Source organism: Bos javanicus, chromosome 12 (genome assembly GCF_032452875.1).
Source record: "Bos javanicus breed banteng chromosome 12, ARS-OSU_banteng_1.0, whole genome shotgun sequence".
Lineage (NCBI taxonomy): Eukaryota > Metazoa > Chordata > Mammalia > Artiodactyla > Bovidae > Bos > Bos javanicus.
Window position 1 is genome coordinate 80,574,681 of NC_083879.1, and position 25,990 is coordinate 80,600,670.

Genomic DNA, 25,990 nt, shown 5'->3' on the forward strand with positions numbered 1-25,990 from the left:
TACATAATTTTCGTTAACCAGTAATTGGCAATAAAGAAAAAATAATTTACTGTTTCAGGATTCCTCAGTGTTAACTAATTAAACTAGCCACAGACCTGGAGCACAGGACAATGGCAAACTTTCAGATGAATTAATTTTATGGGAGACCAGCTGAGTAATTGGACTTCAATTACAGGCAGTTTAGTTCAATCATCACCTTCATATATAATTAAATTCAATTGGTTGATACAGCTTCTATTTTTATGAGGCCACTTACCAGCTTTTTGAACCCCACTGTGACTTTGGATCCAGGCCAATCAATTATTAGTCATTTCTCTTTCAAATGGAAATGCTCTGGATTAGGCATATCTCCCATTATGGCCACAGTTAAAATCTCTTTCTAGGATGTTGTGATATCTTTGGATCCCTCTTTTTTGCTTCTACACGGAAAGGATATTCATTTGTGTTCAAATGTAATAAGATGAACAGCAATAGGGCATAGCCATATGAGTATGAAGGCTGGTTAAGATAACATCCTAGATCATCTCATTTGCAGATGAGTCTTATCCTTTTGGAAAATAGCAGGACAAATTTTGACTTGCTTTAAAAAATTTTTTTTTTTGTTTCCGAAGCTCACCTAGAAATCTCATTTGCTTATTATTTTAAAGCTCAGTGTGACTTTTCCTAGGTTTTAGGAAATATATACCAATTCCACAACAAAACTATTAAATATTTCTGTAAAAAATGCCACACATACATTATCATAGGTGGATTGATCACAGGTTTTGATCTGCATGTGCATAAATTGCTAATGTTAATGATTATAAATGTATACTTATTTGAAAGTTCTTTTTAAAACAGTGAATTTTTTTGAGAACATATTTATTGGCACTTATTAATTATTCTGAAAGTTTAGATTTGCTTTATTTCTCTAGAAACACATTCTTAGGAAAAGGGAAAGCATTTCTCTAAAACTCAGAATTATTTGAGGGGGCATATTTTTGCTCCTTCTAGTCTAATCTGTTAGAAAGAATGTAATTTATTGAACAAACAAAGAAATGAATTCTTTCTAAGGTCTTCTGATCAGTCATAATTAAGTACAAATTACTGCACTGATAAGGCAGTCTTGACTATACTATTGATAGCATATTTGTCATTTTTGTAGTGATTTTTAAAAATAGTAATATATTATAAATGGTAAAGTAAAATTTAGAAGTTATGAGGTTGTACATTAATACAGTAAAACTAATACTTACTTCAAAAGTCCTAACACAACAAAAGACTTTCATTTCCATCTATGTAAAGGGAAGGCCATCACTTCACAAGAAAAAAATTGGAGAATCAAGGGAATGATCTGAGGTAAATTAAAGCATAATGACTTAATTCAACCAAATAAATGTTGTCTTGTGTTCATTGTTTGAAAGATTTTGAATATTACTTGAAATTTCTTTCTTTACTCTCTTTTTCTAGCTTTAATTTTATGAGAAAATTACCATTTAAAATTGAGGAAATTACTAACCAGTTAGTAAAATTTCTCAAAGAGACATCAATTAAAAATAACAGGATAATAATTTATTAATAACCAAGATGATAAAAACTCTAAATCATAAGAATAATTTTTAATAAATTTATTCAAGTAAAGTTACAAAGATTAAATTTAATCATGCAGATAATTTAAGAACTTTGGATCATATGTAAATAATAGTTTATAAACATATACATTTTATAAATACATATATAAGATAGCATGTATATATAAAAAGTAATATAGAAATATTTCTATATGTAATAATTACATATAAAATTATATATTTATAAATAATTAATATATACATGTTATACATATTTATACATACACACTGATGCTGATACCTATTTGAAAAAATAATTGAAGCAATTTCAAGTTATTATAATAATTTATATATCATAGAAAGCATACTTTCTTTAGGAGATAATTGTAGTATTGTTTATCACTCATAATCTTAGTGATTATGACTCAATTTCTCCAAATTAATTTCATATTATATGAATTACTCAATATATTTACTAAATATCCTACATAACAAATTTTCTAACTACACTTTTATTATCATATAGTTCATTAGTAATCTTTAATTATTTGAAAATAAGTTTAAAAATAATTTTGCTATGGATATATTTAAAATGAAGAAAATGTCCTTAAGTGGATGACAAACATATTAAAAAGCAGAGACATTACTTTGCTAACAAAGGTCCCTATAGTCAAAGCTATGATTTTCCCAGTAATCACATAGAGATGTGAAAGCTGGACCATTAAGAAGGCTGAGCACTGAAGAATTGAAGCTTTTGAACTGTGGTGTTAGAGAAGGCTTTTGAGAGTCCCTTGGACTGCAAAGAGATCCAACTCATACATCCTAAAGGAAATCAGTCTTGAATATTCATTGGAAAGACTGATTCTGAAGCTGAAACTTCAATACTTTGGCCACCTGATGTGAAGAGCCAACTCACTGGCAAGGACTCTGATGCTGGGAAAGAAGGAAGGCAGGAAATGAAGGAGGTGACAGAGTCTGAAATGGTTGGATGGCATCAGCAACTCGATGGATGAGTCTGAGCAAGCTCTGGGAGATGGTGAAGGACAGGGAAGTCTGGCATGCTGCAGTGCATGGGGTCGCAAAGAGTTAGACACAACCGAGTGGCTGAAAAACAACAACGACAAAATGGTAATTTTCTCAAAGAATTGTTTTTATTGGATCATGTCTTTTAGATAAACATGGGATATTTCCAAACTATACCTGTAACACAGTGGAAACATTATAGAGAACCATGATAGATTGAAATAGTCTTTGGTAGAAACTAAATATTTTCTGACTTCTCTGGCAGCCCAGCAGTTAAGACTCAGTCCAATCCCTAATCACGAAGCCAAGATCACACATGCCGCATGGCATGGCCCCCCAAAAATTTTTTAATAAATAAAAATTAAAAAAATAAACTCTAATGTTTGTTTTTTTTCCCCCTTAAGAAAATGTACAATGTTATCTTAACTCAATCCCCATTCCCCAGAAAGAAACATCTGCATAGAATCCTAAATATATCAATGAAGAAACATCCAATTTTTACATGAAAATCCAAACACTTAAAAGTCTTCTTGGACTGAGGTTACACATTACACAGAAGGTACTGATATATCCTGAGCCCCAAATGCGTGCTCAGTTGTGTCCAAGTCTTTACAGCCTATGGACCGTAGCCTGCCAGTCTCCTCTGTCCATGGGATTCTCCAGGCAAGAGTACTGGCGTGGGTTGCCATTTCCTCCTTTAGGGTATTTTCTGGACCCAGGGATCAAACCTGTGCCTCCTACAGCTCCTGCCTTGGCAGGCTGGTTCTTTACAACTGTGCCACCTGGGAAGTCTCACTGAGCCTTAAATAATATAAAACTTAACTACGTATTACACAGCCCCAAGCTGAAACAAGGAGATGGAAGCAGTCACCAAATAATTCACAGTCCCAGGTCCGAGTTATGCCTAATGCAACCATTCAATTTAATATCCAGGAGGGACAATTCAGTTATCCACTCTGTATCTAAGGAACCAGTCTGAGTAAAGTATTGATATAAAAACATAAGCTTCACAATCAATACACATTACTTCTTCAAGCATTTTAAAATATCTTTAATGAAGTTCTAAAGCATTGTGCACAGATCATACAGCCTTGGCATAACCCCAAATAAGTAGACTGATAGTTGACCTAGAATAAACTTTCTGAAAACTAGAGGATCAATAATAAGAGAAATGATTGAGCATTAATATTAATGTAATTTTAAATTTTACTTCCTGAATTATATTATAAATCTTGTATTTGTTGACTTCTGTTCCATGTATTAAACAGGGCATTCATGGTGATATAGTTATTTTACAAATAAAACTGAACACTCAAAATATCAAGGACACATCAATATTTGCTCAGATACTTAGTCTCATATTCAGATTTTTACAAGCGATAGTGTTCATTCGACTGTATTTTGTGTAACTGCAAATCTCATGAGTGTTGTCTGCTTTGTGTTCATATTTGCACTGCAATGCATCATAATATTAAAATATGCAGTCAAATATTATCCTATTATGGTTAAAGACATTTACAAAGAATTAAAAACAAAATAACGGGGAGAGCCCTTTTGAAGATACTCTTGTTTTCCTTAAATCTATTTTTGTGGGAGGGGAGCATAGAATAGTGAATAATGCCAAGGGACATTTTCAAATAGTCATTAATGCTTTCTAAATTTTTCTAAAATATGTGATCAATTACCACTATGGTATTATTTTTTTCCCTGTCTAGGATAACTAGAAAAATTGGGCAAATGCTGCTTATTTCTCATGATAAAAGACAAGAAGCATGATCAATGATGTAAATCTTCATTTCCCATTGGTTAATCAAGGCAGGGCTGTTCTTACTTCAGGAGTCATCTGAAGTCACCAGGCTCATATTGTATAAAAAGGATTCCATCCTGATCATAACCAAGTAGGGACCTTTGCCTTCCCTGGGAATAGAATCACCTTTAAGCATCATCTGAATCAGGAGAATATGCAATAAGTTGTCTGTCTCTCCTGCTTCTCTGAGTTTAACTGAGATGGTCAGCATCCCCCCACCCCCGCCTGCCACCAACAGTACAACAAAAGCCCTTGTGTGCCCTGGTGTCAGCTTCACAAAGAGCATTGAGCATGCAGGCCTCCTGGGCAGAGAAGCACATCACTAACCCAGTGGGAAGCGGCACCAACAGAAGGTACACACGGGTCAGTCCCAGAAAACCTGGTGAGGGCTCGGGCGCAGTTCCACAGACGCGATAAAGAGAATGACATCCCAGGGGCCCGTCCTTCCTTTCAACCCGGATTCTCAGTTATTAACTGTGGCCTAACAGCATACAGCCACAACAAAGCGAGACTTGGCCACTTTCAGCTGTCACGCAGATGGCAGACTCTGAGCTCCTGTGAGAACTGGTCGGTGCCCATTGTGTTATGGCTTATTCAGCTTGGGGGTAAATGGGACACAGAAATGTTCCAGTTTAAGTAAACACTATCCAGTCATGTACTCTACTAGACCTGCCCAATTCTCTGTCATTATTTCTTAGGGCAGGAGGAGAAGGGGGCGACAGAGGATGAGATGGTTGATGGCATCACTGATTCAGTGGACATGAACTTCGGCGAACTCCGGGAGATGGTGAGGGATAGGGAGTCCTGGTGTGCTACAGTCCATGGGGTCGCAAACAGTGGGACACGAGTTAGCAATTGAACAACAGCAACAATCCTGTCATGTACTCAACTAGGCTGCCCAGTGATCTGTCATTAATTTTTAGGGCAAGAGGAGAAGGGGACAACAGGGGATGAGATGATTGGATGGCATCATCGACTCAACAGACAGGAGTTTGAGCAAACTCTGGGAGATGGAGAAGGACAGGGAAGCCTAGAGCACTGCAGTCCTTGGGCTCACAAAGAGTGGAACATAACTTAGCAACTGAACAACAATTTATTAGGGGCACGTGAACTCCATGGAAGATTTTCAAAATTCTGGGCATAATTTTTCTGTCAAAAATTGGCAAAAGAAAATATCATCACATAGACATTGCACATATGTCAAAGCTTTTTTTTTTTTTTTAACATCTGAGCAGGAATTTATTAGTTTTGACTTTAGGTTTGTTGTTGAGTTGCTCGTATGTGTCCAACTTTGTGACTGCATGGACCGCAGCACACAGACGGGATTTAGTAGGACTTTATTGCAAGATAAGTCTTTTGCTATTCATATTAAGTCAAATAAATATACCTTTATAATTTTTCTATACTTCTGTTATGTTTCTACTTGAACTATAAAATTGAGGAAAGCAATAGGGAAATGATGACTCAATAAGTTGAATGCAATTCCATGACGTCCACAAAGTATGTTGGTATCATGAGTGGACTCATTGCTGTGAGAATTCCAGGCTCTTTATTCTGGAACTTAGTCAGGGAAGTGGTATAAGTCTTTGGGCTTTTCTGGATTATAAACAGAAAGTTTGGGGGAATGTCATTATTCACAAAGCATCATTGTATCAGATAAATTGAAAGCTTCAATCTGAGTGTTCAATTCAAGTGTTTAAAACACATAAAGATTTACTTTGAAGTGTTTATTTTGAAGTATCTTGGGAAAATATTTGCAGAATTTTTTACTGGAAACACAGCCAAGTAGAATTTTTCTATAACAGTTATAAAACTGCATATTTTAGTAACCTAATCAAATACAAATTTACTCTGTGAAATCTAAAAAAAATATTTTTTAATATTTTTATTATTATTATTTTTTTTTTACTTTAAAATATTGTATTGGTTTTGCCATACATCAACATGCATCCGCCACGGGTGTACACGTGTTCCCCATCCTGAAGCCCCCTCCCACCTCCCTCCCCATACCATCCCTCTGGGTCATCTCAGTGCACCAGCCCCAGGCTTCCTGTATCCTGCATCCAACCTGGACTGGCGATTCGTTAAAAAAAAAAAAAAACTTATAGTCAACTGTTTTCCAATTCTATTCACTTAACAGGTAAGTCATAATGCAACTGGCTTTCCTATACGTCTAATAAATAATTTTTCGAATGAAATCATGTTTGACCATGGAAGGCCCCATGTTTAGTAGTCTTCTACTGAAATAAATATCACTTTGGTTCCTGTTGTATTTTTAAATATAGTGAAGAACCATAGTAACACTAGGTTTTCAGGACAGCATGGCTATTATTTTATAGAAAAATTATGTCCCATCAGATTCTTTCTTTACTAATGTAAATGTATAAAATACCCCATGATGGATTTAAATGCATAACACAGCAGAAAGCTTAATAACCTAGCTGTGCCTTGTAAAATCTGCCCAGGATGTTTGAAAAATAGAATTTCAGAAATGAGAAATACATTCACGGTAGATTTTAAGGAAATACTGAGTAGTCATCATTGTAAAATCTAAATAATAAAATGAAGCTGTGGTGGAAATGTATGACTATGTTCAGAAGTACAGCAATATGAATATGTATTAGAATTTGCTACCAATTCAATTACTCTTTCCACCTCATCAGTTAGGTAAAAGCTTAACTAAACAAATTAATATTGAGTAGTTCCCCAAAGGCCAAGGACCTTAGCTTTGTTGTAATGAAGAGGAAATGAATTCCAGATATGTGTGTCCTTTGGGGAAAATGGCAGAAATTCAACTCTGAGGATCACAGACAGGAGTGCCTTATTGATCTCTTTTCTCCAAGGGTGGATATCATGAAGGTAAGTAAGTAGTCTCTGAAGTAACTAGAGATTTAACTATTAAACAGGGCAAAATCAATATCTGAGCTCTCTAGTCAAGCAAATATGAGGTTCAACTGTAATACACAGATGCAGTCAGCTCATTAAATGAAGAGGATTTATCTAAACGTTTCATGGACAGGAATTATTTTCACAATTATAATTTATGGGATATTTTAAAAACATACCTAGAAATACTGTGATGTAGAAATTATTCAAAGAAGATGGTAGGCTTCAAGGTAATGAGAAAGTGTCATTCTATATGTTTACCATTGCCTTCTTTAAAAGTCATTTTAAAAACTAAAACAGTAACTCATCAGTAACTCATCAGTTATGCATCAGTAACTCACCTCTCCATTTCCTTTTTTATTGCAATTGAAGAAAATGGTTGTCTACAATTTAGAGAAATCCAACTACTGCAAGGATTTCCCATTTGAAAACCTCTGAGACTTATTTCTTTCATTTCTTTATTTGTTCATTTATTCATTAAATATTTATAGGAGTGGATAATATTTGTCAAGAACCATCCAGATTAGGAATAAAATATTAAGTACAGAAAGAAATTGCTATCATTAGGAAGAGACAATTAACCATGAGGGAAGATGTAAATTAATACTGAATATTGGCTATTAACTCATGCTATGAGGCAGAATGTGTTTGGAAACATGAAGGGAGTGAAGGTGGTTCTATGTATGTATCCATGGGAAGTGGGTTCCAGGCAAAGAAAAAAGTGCAGACAAAGGCCCTGAGGCTATAATTGTCTGGAGAACTCACAAAGCTGTGGTCTGGCCTAGGTGATGTGAAAAAAAAAAAAAGAAAGCAAATATCAATTAAGGGGTCTCTTGATGAGGGTGAAAGAGGAGGGTGAAAAAGCCTGCTGAAAACTCAACATTGATAAAACTAAGATCCTGGCATCTAATTCCATCACTTCATTGCAAATAGATGGAGGAAAAGTGGAAACAGTGGCAGCTTTTATTTTCTTGGGCTCCAAAACCACTGCAAATGTTGACTGCAGCCATGAAATTAAAAGATGCTTGTTCCTTGGAAGAAAAGCTGTGACAAACCTAGACAGTGTATTAAAAAGCAGAGGCATCACTTTGCCGACAAATGTGCATATAGTTAAAATTATGGTTTTTCCACTAGTCATGTACAGATGTGAGATTTGTACTATAAAGAAGGCTGAGGGCTAAAGGATTGATGCTTTCAAATTGTGGTGCTGGAGTAGCCTCTTGAGAGTCCCTTGGACAGACAGCAAGGAGATCAACCTAATCAATCCCAGAAGAAACCAACCCTGAATATTCATTGGAAAGACTATGCTAAAGTTGAAGCCCCAATCCTTTGGCCACTTGATGTGAAGAACTAACTGACTCATGGGAAAAGACTCTGACGCTGAGAAAGATTGAGGACAGAAGGAGAAGTGGGCGACAAAGGATGAGATGGTTGGATGGCATCACCGAGTCAATGGACATGAACTTGAGCAAATTCCAGGAGTTAGTGAAGGACAGGGAAGCCTGGGTGCTACAGCCCGTGAGTCACAAAGAGTTGGACACAGCTTAGCAACTGACCAGCCACAACAACAATATGCGGGAGAAAAAAAAAAAGGAAGTCAGGGAAGACAGTAGTTAAGAGGATGAGGTCAAAGAAATGACAACAAGCTGAAGCTAGTTTGTGTCAGGCTTTGAAGGTTGGATGAAAACAAACATTTGAATTGATAGAATGAGTAAAGATCACCCTTAGCAATGCAGGGGTGCCTCATCTGGTCCATTGAGGGCTCAGATAGAACAAAAGCAGAGGAAGGGAGAAATTGCTCTTTTGCTTGAGTTGAGATACCTGTCTTCTCCTGCCCTCAGACACTGGTTTCTCAGTTCTCAGGCCTTCAGACTTGACTGAGACTTACGCCATCACCTCCCCACCCTCATTCTTAAGCCTTTGAACTTGGCCTTAGACACACACCCTTGGTTCTCTAGTTCTCAGGCCTTCACACTGGGACTGAATTAGCCCTCTGGCTTCCCTTGTTCTCCACCTTGCAAACACAGATCCTAGACTTGTCTGTCTCTGCAATCACACGAGTCAACCCCTATAACAAATATATTTCTTTAGCTGTATCTATTTCTATCCTGTTGGTTCTCTGAGAACTCTGATGTCTTCCCTCAGTCTTCCAACTCCTGGATAAGCATGTGCCTACAGCTCCTTATGAAGGACCCCTGGTAATTGTGTGAGACATGCTCACCTGGAAGGCTGGAGGCAGAGAGGCAGACTTGGGTTGCAGTTTTGCCTCTCTCTCCTTTAATTCCCTTCCACTGTGCCTTCCTCCTCTTGGGCCTCTTGATTTCAGATCCAATACTAGTTGCAGAAGTCACAACCATAGCATAGACTGTTTAACTGGTTTCCATAACATAATAAAAGCTAGTTATTACAATGTGTTCTTTAAACTGTATTCCCTCATAGTGATTCTACGTTGCAGATCAAACTCTACCTAACACAATGATAAGAGAGCTGCACCAAACGGCCAAGATTTGAATCTTAACTCTTCGTCTAGGCAGCTGTGTGACATCTGGCAAGTTTACTTAATCTCTCTGGGGCTCAAATTTCTTCATCTGGAGAGTTGAGATAAAAGTAATACTTGCTTCCTAGGATGTATGATTAAATACGATATCTGTGATGATTAAGTACGATATCACATATGAAGCACTATGACCAGTGCCTGCTTATATGTTTTCAGTAAATGATGAGAGTAGCTTGACTAGTAGTATTAAAACTATTTGGAGTGATATCAATGTGTATTAATGGGTATAGTACACTTACCTGCATTTCATCTGAACTTTAATAAGCAAAACACTTTAAAATAAGACTTTAAAATGATGAGACATAAGACATAAGGCATTGGTTAATGTTCGTTTGAAGAGAAAGCTCCTCAGACAGTAATAGTTCTATGCTGTCTTTAAATAATAGGCCCTACCTCTTCCAAAATAAAACAGCTCTTCCTGTTTGTTTGTTTGTTTTTTAATAGACTGTAGATGTGACATTTGGAAAATATGTGTTATAAAATTTCAAAAATGCATATAAATATTTTTTCTATATGATCTCATATTAGAAACAGTAGTGAAAATTATGCTGCTTTAAGAAAAGGCTTTCAAAAATGAAAGGACATGTGAACAAGCAAAATCAGTATTTCCACCAAAGATATCTATATTTCTAGCACACACTAGCAATGAAGAGTTAAATATTAAAATATTTTTTAAAAGTCAGTACATTAAATATACTTTAGAAGCTTAATTTGTTGACTATAATCAATTTATAGATTTTAATTCAACATTTCTTAATGATCATTTTCTGCTGAAGAATGCAGGTTGAAATGAACATGACCTCTATAGAAGGGAAATTAAGATATAGAAAACAAAGGAAGCCAGTATATAATATACTCTTGCCTGGAGAATCCTCTGGACGGAGGGGCCTGGTAGGCTGCAGTTCATGGGGTCACAAAGACTCAGACACGACTGAGTGACTTCACTTTCACTTTTCACTTTCATGCATTGGAGAAGGAAATGGCAACCCACTCCAGTGTTCTTGCCTGGAGAATCCCAGGGACCGGGGAGCCTGGTGGGCTGCCGTCTATGGGGTCGCACAGAATCGGACACAACTGAAGCGACTTAGCAGCAGCAGCAGCAGCGGCAGCAGGAGACCCAGGTTTAGTGCCTGGGTCAAGAAGATCCCCTGGAGAAGGGAATGGCTACCCACTCCAGTATTCTTGCCAGGAGAATTCTATAGACAGAGGAGCTTGGTGGGCTACAGTCCATGGGGTTGTAAAGAATAGGACACAACTGAATAACTTTCACACACATACACAGACTCATTTACAGATTCATTTACAAGGTCATATGTTGGTTCATTCAAGGATTGTTTTTTGAAGGCCTATCCTGCTTTATCCCAGCTCTTCTGTTGGCTAGCCCTGACTCCTTCATTTTAGGAGTTGAAATTAAATAATTCACTGTGGTGTCTTTGTGCTCTGACATCTTATGATTCTTTACAATCTTAAGAAGGTGCAATGTTAAATTGCATATGTAGGATACTCTTAGAATGAAGCCCAGGACAAATATTTCATAGATAAGTTTGAATTGATAAACATAACTGGCTATCTCCAAATTATTTTTTAAAATAAAACTTTAGGATTCACTAAATCCCTTCAAGGAAAAGAAGGATCAACTATTCTGGGCTGTGTAGAGTCAGTGAAAATTTGACAAATTCTTAGAGCTCAGTTCAGTTCAGTTGCTCGTCATGTCCGACTCTTTGTGATTCCATGGACTGCAGCAAGCCAGACTTCCCTGTCTATCACCAACTCCCAGAGCTTCCTCAAACTCATGCCCATCAAGTCAGTAATGCCAGCCAACCATCTCATCCTCTGTCATCTCCTTCTCCTCCTGCCTTCAATCTTGCCCAGCATCAGAGTCTTTTCCAGTGAGTCAGTTCTTCCTATCAGGTGGCCAAAGTATTAGAGTTTCAGCTTCAGCATCAGTCCTTCCAATGAATATTCAGGACTGATTTCTTTTAGGATGGATTGGTTGTAGCTCCTTGCAGTCCACAGAACTCTCAAGAGTCTTCTCTAACAACACAGTTCAAAAGCATCTATTCTTTGGTGCTCAGCTTTCTTTATAGTTCAACACTCACATCCATACATGACTACTGGAAAAACCATGGCTTTGACTAGACGGACATTTGTTGCCTCTGCTTTTGAATATGCTGTCTAGGTTGGTCATAGATTTTCTTCCAAGGAGCAAGTGTCTTTTAATTTCATGGCTGCAGTCACCATCTGCACTGATTTCGGAGCCCCAAAAATAAAGTCTGACACTGTTTCCACTGTTTCCCCATTTATTTGCCATGAAGTGATGGGGCCGGATGCTATGAACTTAGTTTTCTGAAAGTGAGTTTTAAGCCAACTTTTTGACTCTCCTCTTTCACTTTCATCAAAAGGCTCTTTAACTCTTCTTTGCTTCCTGCCGTAAGGGTGGTGTCATCTGCATTTCTGAGGTTATGGACCTAACATTCCAGGTTCCTATGCAATATTGCTCTTTACAGCATCGGACCTTGCTTCTGTCACCAGTGACATCCACAAGTGGGCGTTGTTTTAACTTTGGCTCTGTCTCTTCAGTCTTTCTGGAGTTATTTGTCCACCGATCTCCAGTAGTATATTGGGCACCTACCCACCTGGGGAGTTCATCTTTCAGTGTCCTATCTTTTTGTCTTTTCATACTGTTCATGGGGTTCTCAAGGCAGGAATACTGAAGTGGTTTGCCATTCCCTTCTCCAGTGGACCACATTTTGTCAGAACTCTCCACCATGACCTGTCCATCTATGGTGACCCCACATGGCATGGCTCATAGTTTCACTGATTTAGACAAGGCTGTGGTCTATGTGACCAGTTTGATTAGTTTTCTGTGATTGTGGTTTTAATTCTATCTGCTCTCTGATGAATAAGGATAAGAGGCTTATGGAAGCATCCTGATAGGAGATGCATCAGGTACAAAGAAACAGTGAGAAAAAACAGAGCTCTCCACTGTCCTGTAATTAGTTTTCAAATATGATGTACTGTTCCCCGTCTCTGGATTACAATGTAAAGCTCTGCTGTATTTGGAAGAAGCACACACACACACACAAACACACACACACACAAAGGAATTAACCATATACATTGAGAAGGATTTTCTCCCTCAGTGTTTCACTGACACCAATGTCCATGACTTTTATCCATGTGCTTCTTCAAGAAGGAAGAAACAATCAAGTGATATTGGATTTTATTTATTTCTTCCTGTTTTCAATCTTTGTGGAAACATGGAGAGATCACAGGGTGTTGGATAACTCTTGGAATAGAAATTAAGATTCTTTCTTATGCAGCAGAAATAAAAACCAGTTAGAAAATAAGTAATCTTGGCATTAGATGATTTTACAAATAATGAATCCTGCCTGGGATTTCTTCTCTGTTCATTTTAAAGACAAGGTTAGCTCATGTGGGGGTCTTTCTACATTTATCTCTGCAGTTCAGCTGCTTAAACAGTCTAAATGGAGTTTGATTATTGCCAGGGGAAGAACTTGGTTTAGCTAAACAATTGTCAGATTTTATAAAAGATATTTAACCCAAGCTGTTAGAGCATTTACCGTTTTCTTTAAGAAGTCAGCAATGAAAGATGAGACAACCTTTGGAAATGGATATGACTTTTAATTACTTTTAGATCATGACTAATTTAATTTGAAATCTTTAACCCCCAGGTATGAATTAGGGAAAAAATTAACCATTGTAGCTTGTTAATGGTAACCAATACACCAGCTTTATAAATAGCATTTGGTACAAAAGAATCACAGGTAAGAATTTAAGCACAAGAAAGAAAGTTAAATTATTAACAAAAAAAGCTTCCATTTACTAAAGTTAAATTATTGCAAAAAAAATCTTCCTTTTATGTTACTCAGTTTAAGGGAAAACTGTCAGATTGCTTAAATCTTAAAACTGAAAAAAAATAAGTCAAGTTAATATTTTGTGGTTTACATAATACACGTATTTGTCATGGAAAATAGAGTTACACCTAAAAATAAATTAAAATGGCATTTATACATTATGATTATCACAAAATTTAACACTAAAAGGGGACCCAAACTTGTGTTAGACTCCATATTCATTAACAGCTATCCCAAAGATATGGATACCATTGCCGTAAGTACAAGTGAGAGCATTTTTGAACAAAGGAAAGTAAAATGGATGCAGAAAAATGCATCCAGTGATTCACTGACGTGTATTTGAGAACAGAATACATTTACTTTCTATGTTATTAGTACCATCGCTATGCTTTTTTCAGTAGCTTTTTGAAGATTTAGCCAAATTAGATTAGATTTTTGACCACATTTTTGTACACAGACTTCAATCTGGTGGTAAGCATATCAGATAGGACTAGGTGAAACACCCCACCCTCCCTTGCTTGACAATTGAAGTCCTTTCAAAAAATGTAATAAACACCATCTAGTTGAAAATATGTATGCTAATGAGAATGGAAAAATTCAGCAAAATTGAGAGATGAAGCAGTTTGGGCAGTGCAGATACAGTGCTTCAAAATCAAGGAGGTGGAATTGAGACAAGTGGCCTGAACGTTTGATTGAATCTTCAACTCTGGAATTTTATGACCTAAGGAAGTATGCTGAGAGATTAAAAAATATTGTTAAAACAGCATATAGAGTCATAGGTATTTTCCACATTCACTTTATGATTTTACAAATTTGAGGCAGGAAAGCTGAATCAGTGCATATAGACATATATACTGTACACATCTGCATGAGTGCTCAGTTGCTTAGTCATGTCTGATTTGTTTGTGACCCCGTGGTCTGTAGCAGGCCAGGCTTTTCTGTCTATGGGATTTCCCAAGCAAGATTACTGGAGTGGGTTGCCATTTATTTCTCCAAGAGATCTTTCCAACTCAGGGATCGAATCTGCATCTTCCTCATCTCCTGCATTGGCAGGTGTATCCGTGTGTATGTGTGTGTGTGTGTGTGTGTGTGTGTACACAGAGAGACTGAATGATTTTAAGGAGCTGACTTACATTATTGTGGAGGCTGGCAAGTCCAAAATCGATGAGGTAAACCATGAGCCTAGAGACCCAGGGAAGAACAGATGTTACTGTTTGCTGGCAGAATTTGATCTTTCTCTGGGGAAGATCAGTGTTTTTCTTAAGATCTTCAAGTGATTAGATGAGGTCGACCCACATCTTGGAGAATAATCTGTTTTCTCAAAGTTTATTGATTTAAATGTTAATCTCATCTTAAAATATCCTTACAGTGACATCTTGACATGATTGACCAAATACCTGGGTACCTGTTAGTCTAGTCAGGTTGACAGGGAAAATTAATCAGCATGGGAGCCATTTTAGAAAGCGTTAGAGAAAACAGATGCCATGGTGCTGGATTTTAAATGAGTAAATTGAATGAGGATCGGGAAAGTAAAGTTCTTGCAAAGAAACATGTTTTATATAATAATAAAACATCTGAAAATGCTGGGTAAACTGTGATACATGATCTTATAAAGGATTAACTGAAATGGCACACACAAAAAGTGGGGGAAATTCCCAAAGGGTAAAGATGAAAAGGTAACTGTAAAAAAAGAGTGTTAAGATGGGTCTCTGTTTGGCCATTCTCAGGATGTTTAAATATTCAAAGGTTTGGGGAACAAACAAAATACAGAAAAATCTTTAGCCCGTAAAGTAGGAAAATTGAGGTGGTCACTAAATACAATGGAATAAATTAATGAATTAGCCTCTAAGAAAGTTCTGCCAACTTATCAGGAGGAACATGTCTTTTCTGTTCTAGGCACAAAAGATGATATAAAATAAAATACCCTTCTCAAAAATATATTATCCAAGACTTGACGTTGGATGTGGAATGTATAATACATGCACGGTCCAGGAAGTGTTGAGGAGAGCAATTAGCATAAAAATGTTTAACACGACAAAAACTGACAAAACTACCACAGATATTTCTCCAGTAATAAGTCATCAGCAAATACAGGAAGAGAACATATCCACAGGAAAAAAAGTTAGTGGAAAAATATGAGAATTAGTAGTAGAAATATATAGTAGATTTTTCCATTGCTGCATATAAACATTATATATGCAATATTAATATTAGTAAAAAAAGTTGGAATCAAATCACTCTACCAATTAAAAAAATTAAGGCAATGTTAGACACTGACTTAATAAGATAATAGCAAATACAATGATGACCAAGTCTGGGAATTAGAATGTTTATCTGAAATATAAAGATAAAATGAGGTCAGGGAACCTTTGTGAAGACTGTATTGTTTAGGCATATAAAAAAAATATTCACCACAGCTCTAACCACAGTGATATTATTATAAGTAAGAGGAGTTTACTAAGATACATTTGTTGTTGTTGTTCGGTCTCTAAATCACGTCTGACTCTGTAACCTCGTGGACTACAGCAGGCCAGGCCTCCCTGTCCTTCACTTTCTCCCAGAGTTTGCTCAGACATGTCCACTGAGTCAGTGATGCCATCCACCTATCTCATCCTGTCCCATCCTCTTCTCCTTTTGCCTTCAGTCTTTCCCAGCATCAGGGGCTTTCCCAATGAGTTGGCTGTTTGCACCAGGTCAAAGTATTGGAGCTTCAGCTTCAGTCCTTCTGAAGATATCTTACATGGTGGAAATTTTAAATACACAACATTATGATCAATGACACCACCCTTTTGGCAGAAAGTGAAGAGGAACTAAAAAGCCTCTTGACAAAAGTGAAAGAGGAGAGGGAAAAAGGTGGCTTAAAGCTCAACATTCAGAAAACGAAGATCATGGCATCTGGTCCCATCACTTCATGGCAAATAGATGGGGAAACAGTGGAAACAGTGTCGGACTTTATTTTCTTGGGCTCCAAAATCACTGCAGATGGTGACTGCAGCCATGAAATTAAAAGACGCTTACTCCTTGGAAGGAAAGTTATGACCAACCTAGAGAGCATATTCAAAAGCAGAGACATTACTTTGCCAACAAAGGTTCGTCTAGTCAAGGCTATGGTTTTGCCTGTGGTCATGTATGGATGTGAGAGTTGGACTGTGAAGAAGGCTGAGTGCCGAAGAATTGATGCTTTTGAACTGTGGTGGTTGAGAAGACTCTTGAGAGTCCCTTGGACTGCAAGGAGATCTAACCAGTCCATTCTGAAGGAGATGAGCCCTGGGATTTCTTTGGAAGGAATGATGCTAAAGCTGAAACTCCAGTACTTGGGCCACCTCCTGCGAAGAGTTGACTCATTGGAAAAGACTCTGATGCTGGGAGGGATTGGGGGCAGGAGGAGAAGGGGACGACAGAGGATGAGATGGCTGGATGGCATCACTGACTTGATGGACATGAGTTTGAGTGAACTCCGGGAGTTGGTGATGGAAAGGGAGGCCTGGCGTGCTGAGATTCATAGGGTCGCAAAGAGTCGGACACGACTGAGCGACTGAACTGAACTGAACTGAAGATTTAATGACACATACTAAAAAATACAATTGAAAAATAACAAAAACAAAAGAATTTGAAAGTTTAGTTTAATTGTTATTCATCAGAGTACCAGATGAGTATCAGAAGAGTACCTTCTCATGAGGTACTCTGCATAGAAGTTAAATAAACATGGTGACAATATACAGCCTTGAAGAACTCCTTTTCTGTTTGGAACCAGTCTGTTGTTCCATGTCCAGTTCTAACTGTTGCTTCCTGACCTGCATACAGATTTCTCAAGAGGCAGGTCAGGTGGTCTGGTATTCCCATCTCTTTCAGAATTTTGCACAGTTTATTGTGATCCACACAGTCAAAGGCTTTGGCATAGTCAACAAAGCAGAAATGGATGCTTTTCTGGAACTCTCTTGCTTTTTCCATGATCCAGCGGATGTTGGCAATTCGATCTCTGGTTCCTCTGCCTTTTCTAAAACCAGCTTGAACATCTGGAAGTTCACGGTTCATGTATTGCTGAAGCCTGGCTTGGAGAATTTTGAGCATTACTTCACTAGCGTGTGAGATGAGTGCAATTGTTTGGTAGTTTGAGCATTCTTTGGCATTGCCTTTCTTTGGGATTGGAATGAAAACTGACCTTTGCCAGTCCTGTGGCCACTGCTGAGTTTTCCAAATTTGCTGGCATATTGAGTGCAGCACTTTCACAGCATCATCTTTCAGGATTCGGAATAGCTCAACTGGAATTCCATCACCTCCACTAGCTTTGTTCGTAGTGATGCTTTCTAAGGCCCACTTGACTTCACATTCCAGGATGTCTGGCTCTAGGTCAGTGATCACACCATCGTGATTATCTGGGTCGTGAAGATCTTTTTGTACAGTTCTTCTGTGTATTCTTGCCATCTCTTCTTAATATCTTCTGCTTCTGTTAGGTCCATACCATTTCTGTCTTTATCGAGCCCATCTTTGCATGAAATATTCCTTTGGTGTCTCTGATTTTCTTGAAGAGATCCCTAGTGTTTCCCATTCTGTTGTTTTCCTCTATTTCTTTGCATTGATCGCTGAAGAAGGCTTTCTTATCTCTTATTGCTATTCTTTGGAACTCTGCATTCAAATGTTTATATCTTTCCTTTTCTCATTTGTTTTTCGCTTCTCTTCTTTTCACAGCTATTTGTTAGGCCTCCCCAGACAGCCATTTTGCTTTTTTGCATTTCTTTTCCATTGTTATTCATAGAAGGTGTTAAAGAGAAAATTTTTCTAGCAAAAAGTCACATACTAAAATTATTTAAACATATTTTATTATATTGTAGTATAACTGATTTACAATGTGTTAATTACTGCTGTACAGCAAATTGATTCAGTTATACATAAATACACATTAACTTTTACATAAATTATTTTCCATTATGATTTGTTATAGGATATTAGCTAATTCTAGATTGAGAAATTCCTGAAAGGACAAGTCACTTAAATAATGTAGAAGAAAAAAATGCTAACTACAAGAGTTTACATTATCAAAACTGATACAAGTAAAATTAGAAAATATTAATGATTCTATGATCACTTAACAAATTTTATCTTGAGCAAAATATCTATTCATAAGATTTGTCAGGCTAGCTTTTCACTGTATTAGGCTAGTGTTACCTTCACACCAATACCCAGGAAGGACAGAACAAGAGGGAAAAGTTACACACTAGTCATATCAGTTGGCAGTCATTTAGATATAAGTAAAATATTATTGGACCAATCCTGTGTTATAGATTAAAAACATATGATTATGTTGGGTCGAGGCATTCAAGAGTAAGGATGGCTGACCCTTAGAACACTCTATCCATGTAACAGCACATTAACTGATTAATGCAAGAAAGATTAGATCATAAAAGAGAAAAGGAATTTGATAAGACTTCCACACACATTCACGTAAAAAGATATTCAACAAATAAGAATTTGTTTAATTTTAAACTTTCTAATATCTGTATTTAAAAAACTTAGATGAAATTAAAATAATAGTATATTTTATTTAATCCAAATAGAAAATATTATGATTTCAACAAATTATCAAAGCAAAAAACTCTATGAGATATTTTGCATTATGAAAAAAGTGAGTTTTGTTCATGAAGTTCTGTTTGTATTGGTTCAATCTTGAAAAAAGTAGTGAATCGCATACATAAAAGCTGCTTTATACAAAGCCTATGTTTTTAGAGTGGGTGCTGTTTTCATATGATGTGAGGTGTGGATTTGATATTGATTTAGCAAAAAATATTCCACAATCCTACTAAATTTTTCCTAAAATGGAAAAGCAATTCTGTGCTCTTTCAAGTGTCCTCTGAGCTTTTATAGTCAGTTGGTGATCATGACTATCTCTGTGTGAAACAGCATCTGTTTGGAGTGGAGTATCTCACAGCATCATTCATGCAATACATCTTAGACACATTCAATTAAAAAAGAGTAATTAAAGAAGCCATAAAGATGAAAAAGGCTACTATATTTTAATACATATTAGCCTTTTTTGTCAGAGAAGGCAATGGCACCCCACTCCAGTACTGTTGCCTGGAAAATCAATCCCATGGATGGAGGAGCCTGGTGGGCTGCAGTCCATGGGGTCGCTAGGAGTCGGACACGACTGAGCGACTTCACTTTCACTTTTCACTTTCATGCATTGGAGAAGGAAATGGCAACCCAATCCAGTGTTCTTTCCTGGAGAATCCCAGGGACGGGGGAGCCTGGTGAGCTGCCGTCTCTGGGGTCGCACAGAGTCGAACACGACTGACGCGACTTAGCAGCAGCAGCAGCAGCAGGCTTTTTTGGAGAAGGCAATGGCATCCCACTCCAGTACTCTTGCCTGGAAAATCTCATGGATGGAGGAGCCTGGTGGGCCGCAGTTCATGGGGTCGCTAAGAGTCGGACACTACTGAGCGACTTCACTTTCACTTTTCACTTTAATGCATTGGAGAAGGAAATGGCAACCCACTCCAGTGTTCTTGCCTGGAGAATCCCAGGGATGGCGGAGCCTGGTGGGCTGCTGTCTATGGGGTCGCACAGAATCAGACTCGACTGAAGCAACTTAGCAGCAGCACCAGCAGCAGCCCTTTTTTTGTAAATCAATGTATTTCTTTTAATTGGAGGCTAATTACTTTACAATATTGTGGTGGTTTTTGCCATACACTGACATGAATCAGCCATGGGTGTACACGTGTTCCCCATCCTAACCCCCGCTCCCACCTCCCTCCCCATCCCATCCCTCAGGATCATCCCAGTGCACCAGCCCTGAGCGCCCTGTCTCATGCATTGAACCTGGACTGGCGATCTATTTCACATATGATAATATACATGATTCAATGCTATTCTCTCAAATCATCCCACCCTCGCCTTCTCCCACAGAGCCCAAAAGTCTGTTCTTTATATCTGTGTCTCTTTTGCTGTCTCACATATAGGGTCATTGTTCCCATCTTTCTAAATTCCATATATAAGCGTTAGTATACTATATTGGTGTTTTTCTTTCTGACTTATTTCACTCTGTATAATAGGCTCCAGTTTCTTCCACCTCATTAGAACTGATTCAAATGTGTTCTTTTTTAATACCTGAGTATTCTTCCATTGTGTATATGTACCACAGCTTTCTTATCCATTCATCTGCTGATGGACATCTAGGTTGCTTCCATGTCCTAGTTTTTGTAAACAGTGCTGTGATGAACATTGGGGTACACGTGTCTCTTTCAATTCTGGTTTCCTTGGTGTGTATGCCCAGCAGTGGGATTGCTGGGTTGTATGGCAGTTCATATTAGCCCTTTGAAAAATATTTGAAGTGTGTCCTACTACCGTTACTGAACTAACATCTGATTTGGCTTTAAGTACGGGCTTCCCACATGGCTCAGTGGTAAACAACTCGTCTGCTAGTGTAGAAGGCCTGGGTTTGATCCCTGGGTCAGGAAGATCCCCTGGAGAAAGAAACAAAATCCACTCCAGTATTCATGCCTGGGAAATCTCAAGGACAGAGAATCCTGGTGGGCTACAGTCCAAGGGATCTCAAAAGAGTTGGACATGATGTAGCGACTAAATAACAACAAATCAATATAGTCTTTAATGGGGCAAGACATGCTTTTTATGGAGTGAGTGTCTGTTCCTTTTCTGTAAGAATCATGTTTCTATAGGATACCTGTTCCTTTTTTTTTACTATTGATGATAATCTTAGATTTATTCTCTCTAACATTCAAAGTTTTACCTTGGGGGTGACCCTTTTTAATGAAGTATATTAGTGTATGACTATGTCACAGTAGGCCTGCCCTCACCAAACTGCAGTATCCCACAGGAGAAGTTGTTGAAATCTGTGTGTCTCCTTTTCAGGTTCCAGAAATGCAAGGGGGGTCTCCTGACAAGACCTCAAGTCAAATAACTCATGGGGCTTATTTGTCCTCCCTTCACCGACCCTCAAGGATACTATCAAAAATCAACAGCTTCTGTCCTCAGTACGTCTGTGTTCCAAGGTAGAACCATGCTAAACAAATACAGTTTACCATGTTCATGACTGTTAATGTTACCCATGATATATTTACATTTTAACTCTGGTTCTTGTCAAATACTGTCTTATAAAAATATTTTTCATGTTCTTCATGTATTCTAACTCCAGACAGAGATTGTGCTCCATTATTCCACTTGATTTTCACAACCTCAGAGGAAGAAAATTTTCAGACTGTTTTAGAGATTAATGAGTTGAAGTCAAGTAACTTGATTGAGGTCATACTGATGGTAAAACAGTGATACTGGATTGGAACCTGGCTTTTCAGATTCAGAAGCTGTATTCACTTAAAGACTGCTTCTTCTTGCATTTGAGTGACTTTATTTCCACCACTGTAGCAAGCAAATGGGATTTAGAAAATAAAAACTAATATTATTTTACTTTCCAAATTTTATGTTTAATTTTATAATTACGCAGAAGCAGTTCAGGGTTCAAATTATTCTTTGTATTAGTTGATACTTAAAGATACGATTAATATGTCAGATCTTGTTATTTTAGCAGAAAAAAAAGTTTTATTTCTATCAAAGTGAAGAATGGGAGTCATTCTTCAGGCAAGATATTTCTCAACAATCAATAATACATTTGACAGTTAAGATAACATGTGGTGATTAGAATATAGGTTTAGATACTTGGAATTAAGCAAGTACAATCACACCAACCGCCACCCCCCCCACCAACCCATAGTATCACTTTTTGCAATTTCAGTTACTCATAGTCAACTGCAATTTGAAAATATTAAATGAAAAATTCAAGAAATAATTCATAAATTTAAAATTGTAAGCCATTCTAAGTAAGGTGATCAAATCCGACTTGACCTGCTCCCTTCTGCCTAGAATGTCAAACATCTCTTTATCCAGCACATCCTTACTAGTAGTAGCTTAGTAGCTGCTGAATCATCAGATTAAATGTTGCAATGCTCGTGTTCAAGGGACCCTTATTTTACCTAATAATGGCCCCAAAGGGCAAGAGCAGTGATGCTGGCAATTCAGATATGCCAATGAGAAGCCATAAAGTGCTTATTGTAAGTAAAGAGGTGAAAGTCCTAGACTACCCAAAGGGAAAAAAAAAAGGTATATTGTGGTTGCTAATGCTAAGATCTACAGTAAGAATAAAACTTGTATCTATGAAATTGTGAAGAAGGAAAAAAACTTTGTGCTTGTTTTGCTATCCCATTCAAACTGCAAAATTTATTGCCACAGTGCTTGATGAGGGTTAGTTAAGATGAACAAAGCTGTAAATTTGGACAGTAATATAGTTTGCATTCATATAACTTTAATTACAGTATATTGTTAAAATTGCTCTGTTTTATAATTGGTTCTTAGTATTAATTTCTTACAGTGCACAATTTATAAATTTATCCTAGATATGTATGTATAGGAAAAAGGCACAGTATATATAGGGTTTGGTGCTATCCCTGGCTTCAGTCATCCACGGGGGGTCTTGGGCAACATGCCCTCCCAGATAAGGGGGCACAGCTGTCCGCCAAAACAAGATATTGACAAAGGGCGCTCAGGAAAAGCACTTTGACTCACAGCAAACAAACAAACACCTTCTAAGAAATTTGATCTGACATTTCAAAGAACAGCAAACCAAGGAGACAAACGGTCATTGAGATAGAAATCTGATTTCGATTTAAGAGATTTCACTGTGAACTAGATTAAACCTTCTTTAAGATCACTTTTAGAAGATCATTTCTGTTTTCTGTGTAAATAAAATTTCTCTGGTTAAATCCAAACAGTTTCACCCATTTCTTTATCTGTTCATTCACAAATCTATACTTCCATGCCTGTGCAGATCCCACTGTCAGCTCAAGGAAACTTATATCAACCCTGTGCTTCTTAGAACACAGCTGCTGCTGCTAAGTCGCTTCAGTCATGTCCAACTCTGCGACCCCATGGACTGCAGCCCACCAGGCTTCTCCGTCCATGGGATTCTCCAGGCAAGAACACTGGAGTGGGTTGCCCTTTCCTTCTCCAATGCATGAAAGTGGAAAGTAAAAGTGAAGTCGCTCAGTCGTGTCCGACTCACAGCGACCCCATGGACTGCAGCCCACCAGGCTCCTCCATCCATGGGATTTTCCAGGCAAGAGTACTAGAGTGGGGTGCCACTGCCTTCTCCCTAGAACACAGCAACTACGTTCTAATACTATGAAATTAGAAAAGATTAACACATGGGTTGAGATTGAAGAACTCCAAGACTTACATAAAAATAAGTTATAAATACAGTTATGAAATGATACTCTGCCTTCAGTTATTCATTTGAAAAGAAATTAATGGGAAGGAGTTAGATATGTATCATGTGCAGCTTTAAAGGGCATGGAATTTCTCTAAAAGTGATGTACATGAAGGAACTGCCATCTGGGGACCTGTGGCTTTAGTGAGCAAATGTAAATGAAGAGCAGGGTTGAAAACTGATCTTAAAAGCAGTGTTGGAAGTGAAAGTCGCTCAGTCGTGTCAGACTCTTTGTGACCCCAGGGACTATATGTCTGTGGAATTCTCCGGGCCAGAATACTCTAGTAGCTAGCTTTTTCCTTCTCCAGGGGATCTTCCCAACCCAGGGATCAAATCCTGATCTCCCGCATTGCAGGCGGATTCTTTACCAACTGAACCATCAGGGAAGCCCTAGAAAAGGCAAAATTAGCCTGTACAGAAAAGCAAAAAAAATTTTTTTAATTTCATTTTAAAAGTTTTTAAGAAATTCCAATCTTCATAGCTATTAGCTTTAATGGATAAATTAATAGAATATTTAGTCTTATTCTTATCTGTGTGATATATATATATATATATATATATATAATTTTTGGTAAAGAAAAAATGTTCCAGGTAACAAATTTACCTGTAAGTTTGTCCACAAACAAAAGTGATTGGAAAGAACTGGTTAAAGTTTTTATTTTTCTTTTATTTAAAATAAACCTAATCCATTTGGAAAGATAATTCTGAATAATTTAAATTATAAATATTCTACTTTTCTCTGATTTAAAATTTTATTTCCTCAAACATTGCATTTTCCAATTTCTTTCAAGATGTCTGCTATTGATAAAAACAAAGCACAAAACACAAAACAACCAAAAACTTACACACAATGAAATACCTCTTCATATATTTTATGGAAATAGTTTTCAGAACATACGAATCAGTTTTGTCAAAACCAGTCTATTAATAGCAAATGAGTTGACCTTAAATTCAGTATTTTCAGAGTTGAATAGTGAATGAATGGTCATAAATAGTACAATAGCTACTAAAGAAATAGATCCTTTTTATACTTGAAAGCTTCATAGCCACGAGATTATAAAACAGAAGGAAATCATGGGGCAAAGAAGGGATTTCCATTTATTTACTATACTACTGAGAACTAGGAGAGAAAAAACTGTAAGCTTTCAGTCAATAAAGGCTGTGAATAATAACCTAGGGTGAGTAGCAGGTGAATAATAGTTTACCTAGGGGCTAAACTATAATTGTGCCTGTCCATCAGAACATTGTGTAAAAACTATGTCCCTGAAAATAGTCATATGCTTAAATATTTTAATGCAAATAAAACACAAGGTGGACATGAAAGTTGCTCAGTCGTGTCCAACTCTTTGAGATCCCATGATCTATACAGTCCATCAGATTCTCCAGGCCAGAATACTGGAGTGGGTAGCCTTTCCCTTCTCCAGCGGATCTTCCCAACACAGGAATTGAACCCGGGTCTCCTGCATTGCAGGTGGGTTCTTTACCAACCGAGCTATCAGGGAAGCCCCAAAACATGGTAGCTCTTTATAAACCAAAATATGTCTGACATATTTTAAAGAGCTGTGTCTTCATACCAACGACTGAAATAGTCTTACTCAGTTATCAAAAATCTTTGTTTAAATCTTGGAGATGCTTTTTTCCTTAGATATATTATGTGAATAACTTTTCAAATAATAAATCATGAATGAAAAATAACCTGCTTTTAAGTATTTCCAAAATTTATGACCTTCTTAGAAGTAATCTGTAATATTATATTAATTGCACTGGGAAATTCAGTAGTGTTCTATCCTGAAGACCTTGATCATATATACATACATACATACATATATATATATATATATAAACAAGTCAGCATAAAATTAAACTTTTCCATAGACACTTAATATTAAAATATGTCATTTCTGCTGCCTAGATTTATTTGCTACACTTTCCTATCTTAAATTCCTCCATCTTCCTGGTGATTTGGCTCTGCTCTGGTACAGTCTGTCTTTCTTTTATTTTCTTTTTGTTCTGTTTTTG

The 25,990-nt window shown here is 37.2% G+C and overlaps 1 long non-coding RNA gene across 1 annotated transcript in view; it reads left to right on the forward strand.

Moving 5' to 3' along the window:
• The first annotated feature begins 4,657 nt into the window (after positions 1–4,657).
• LOC133258103 (uncharacterized) overlaps positions 4,658–25,990 on the forward strand; it is a 31,846-nt gene continuing 10,513 nt past the window's right edge. The window contains exons 1-2 of the long non-coding RNA XR_009739818.1: positions 4,658–4,733; positions 5,079–5,167. This is a non-coding gene — a long non-coding RNA (uncharacterized LOC133258103). The remainder of the gene's footprint in view (positions 4,734–5,078; positions 5,168–25,990) is intronic.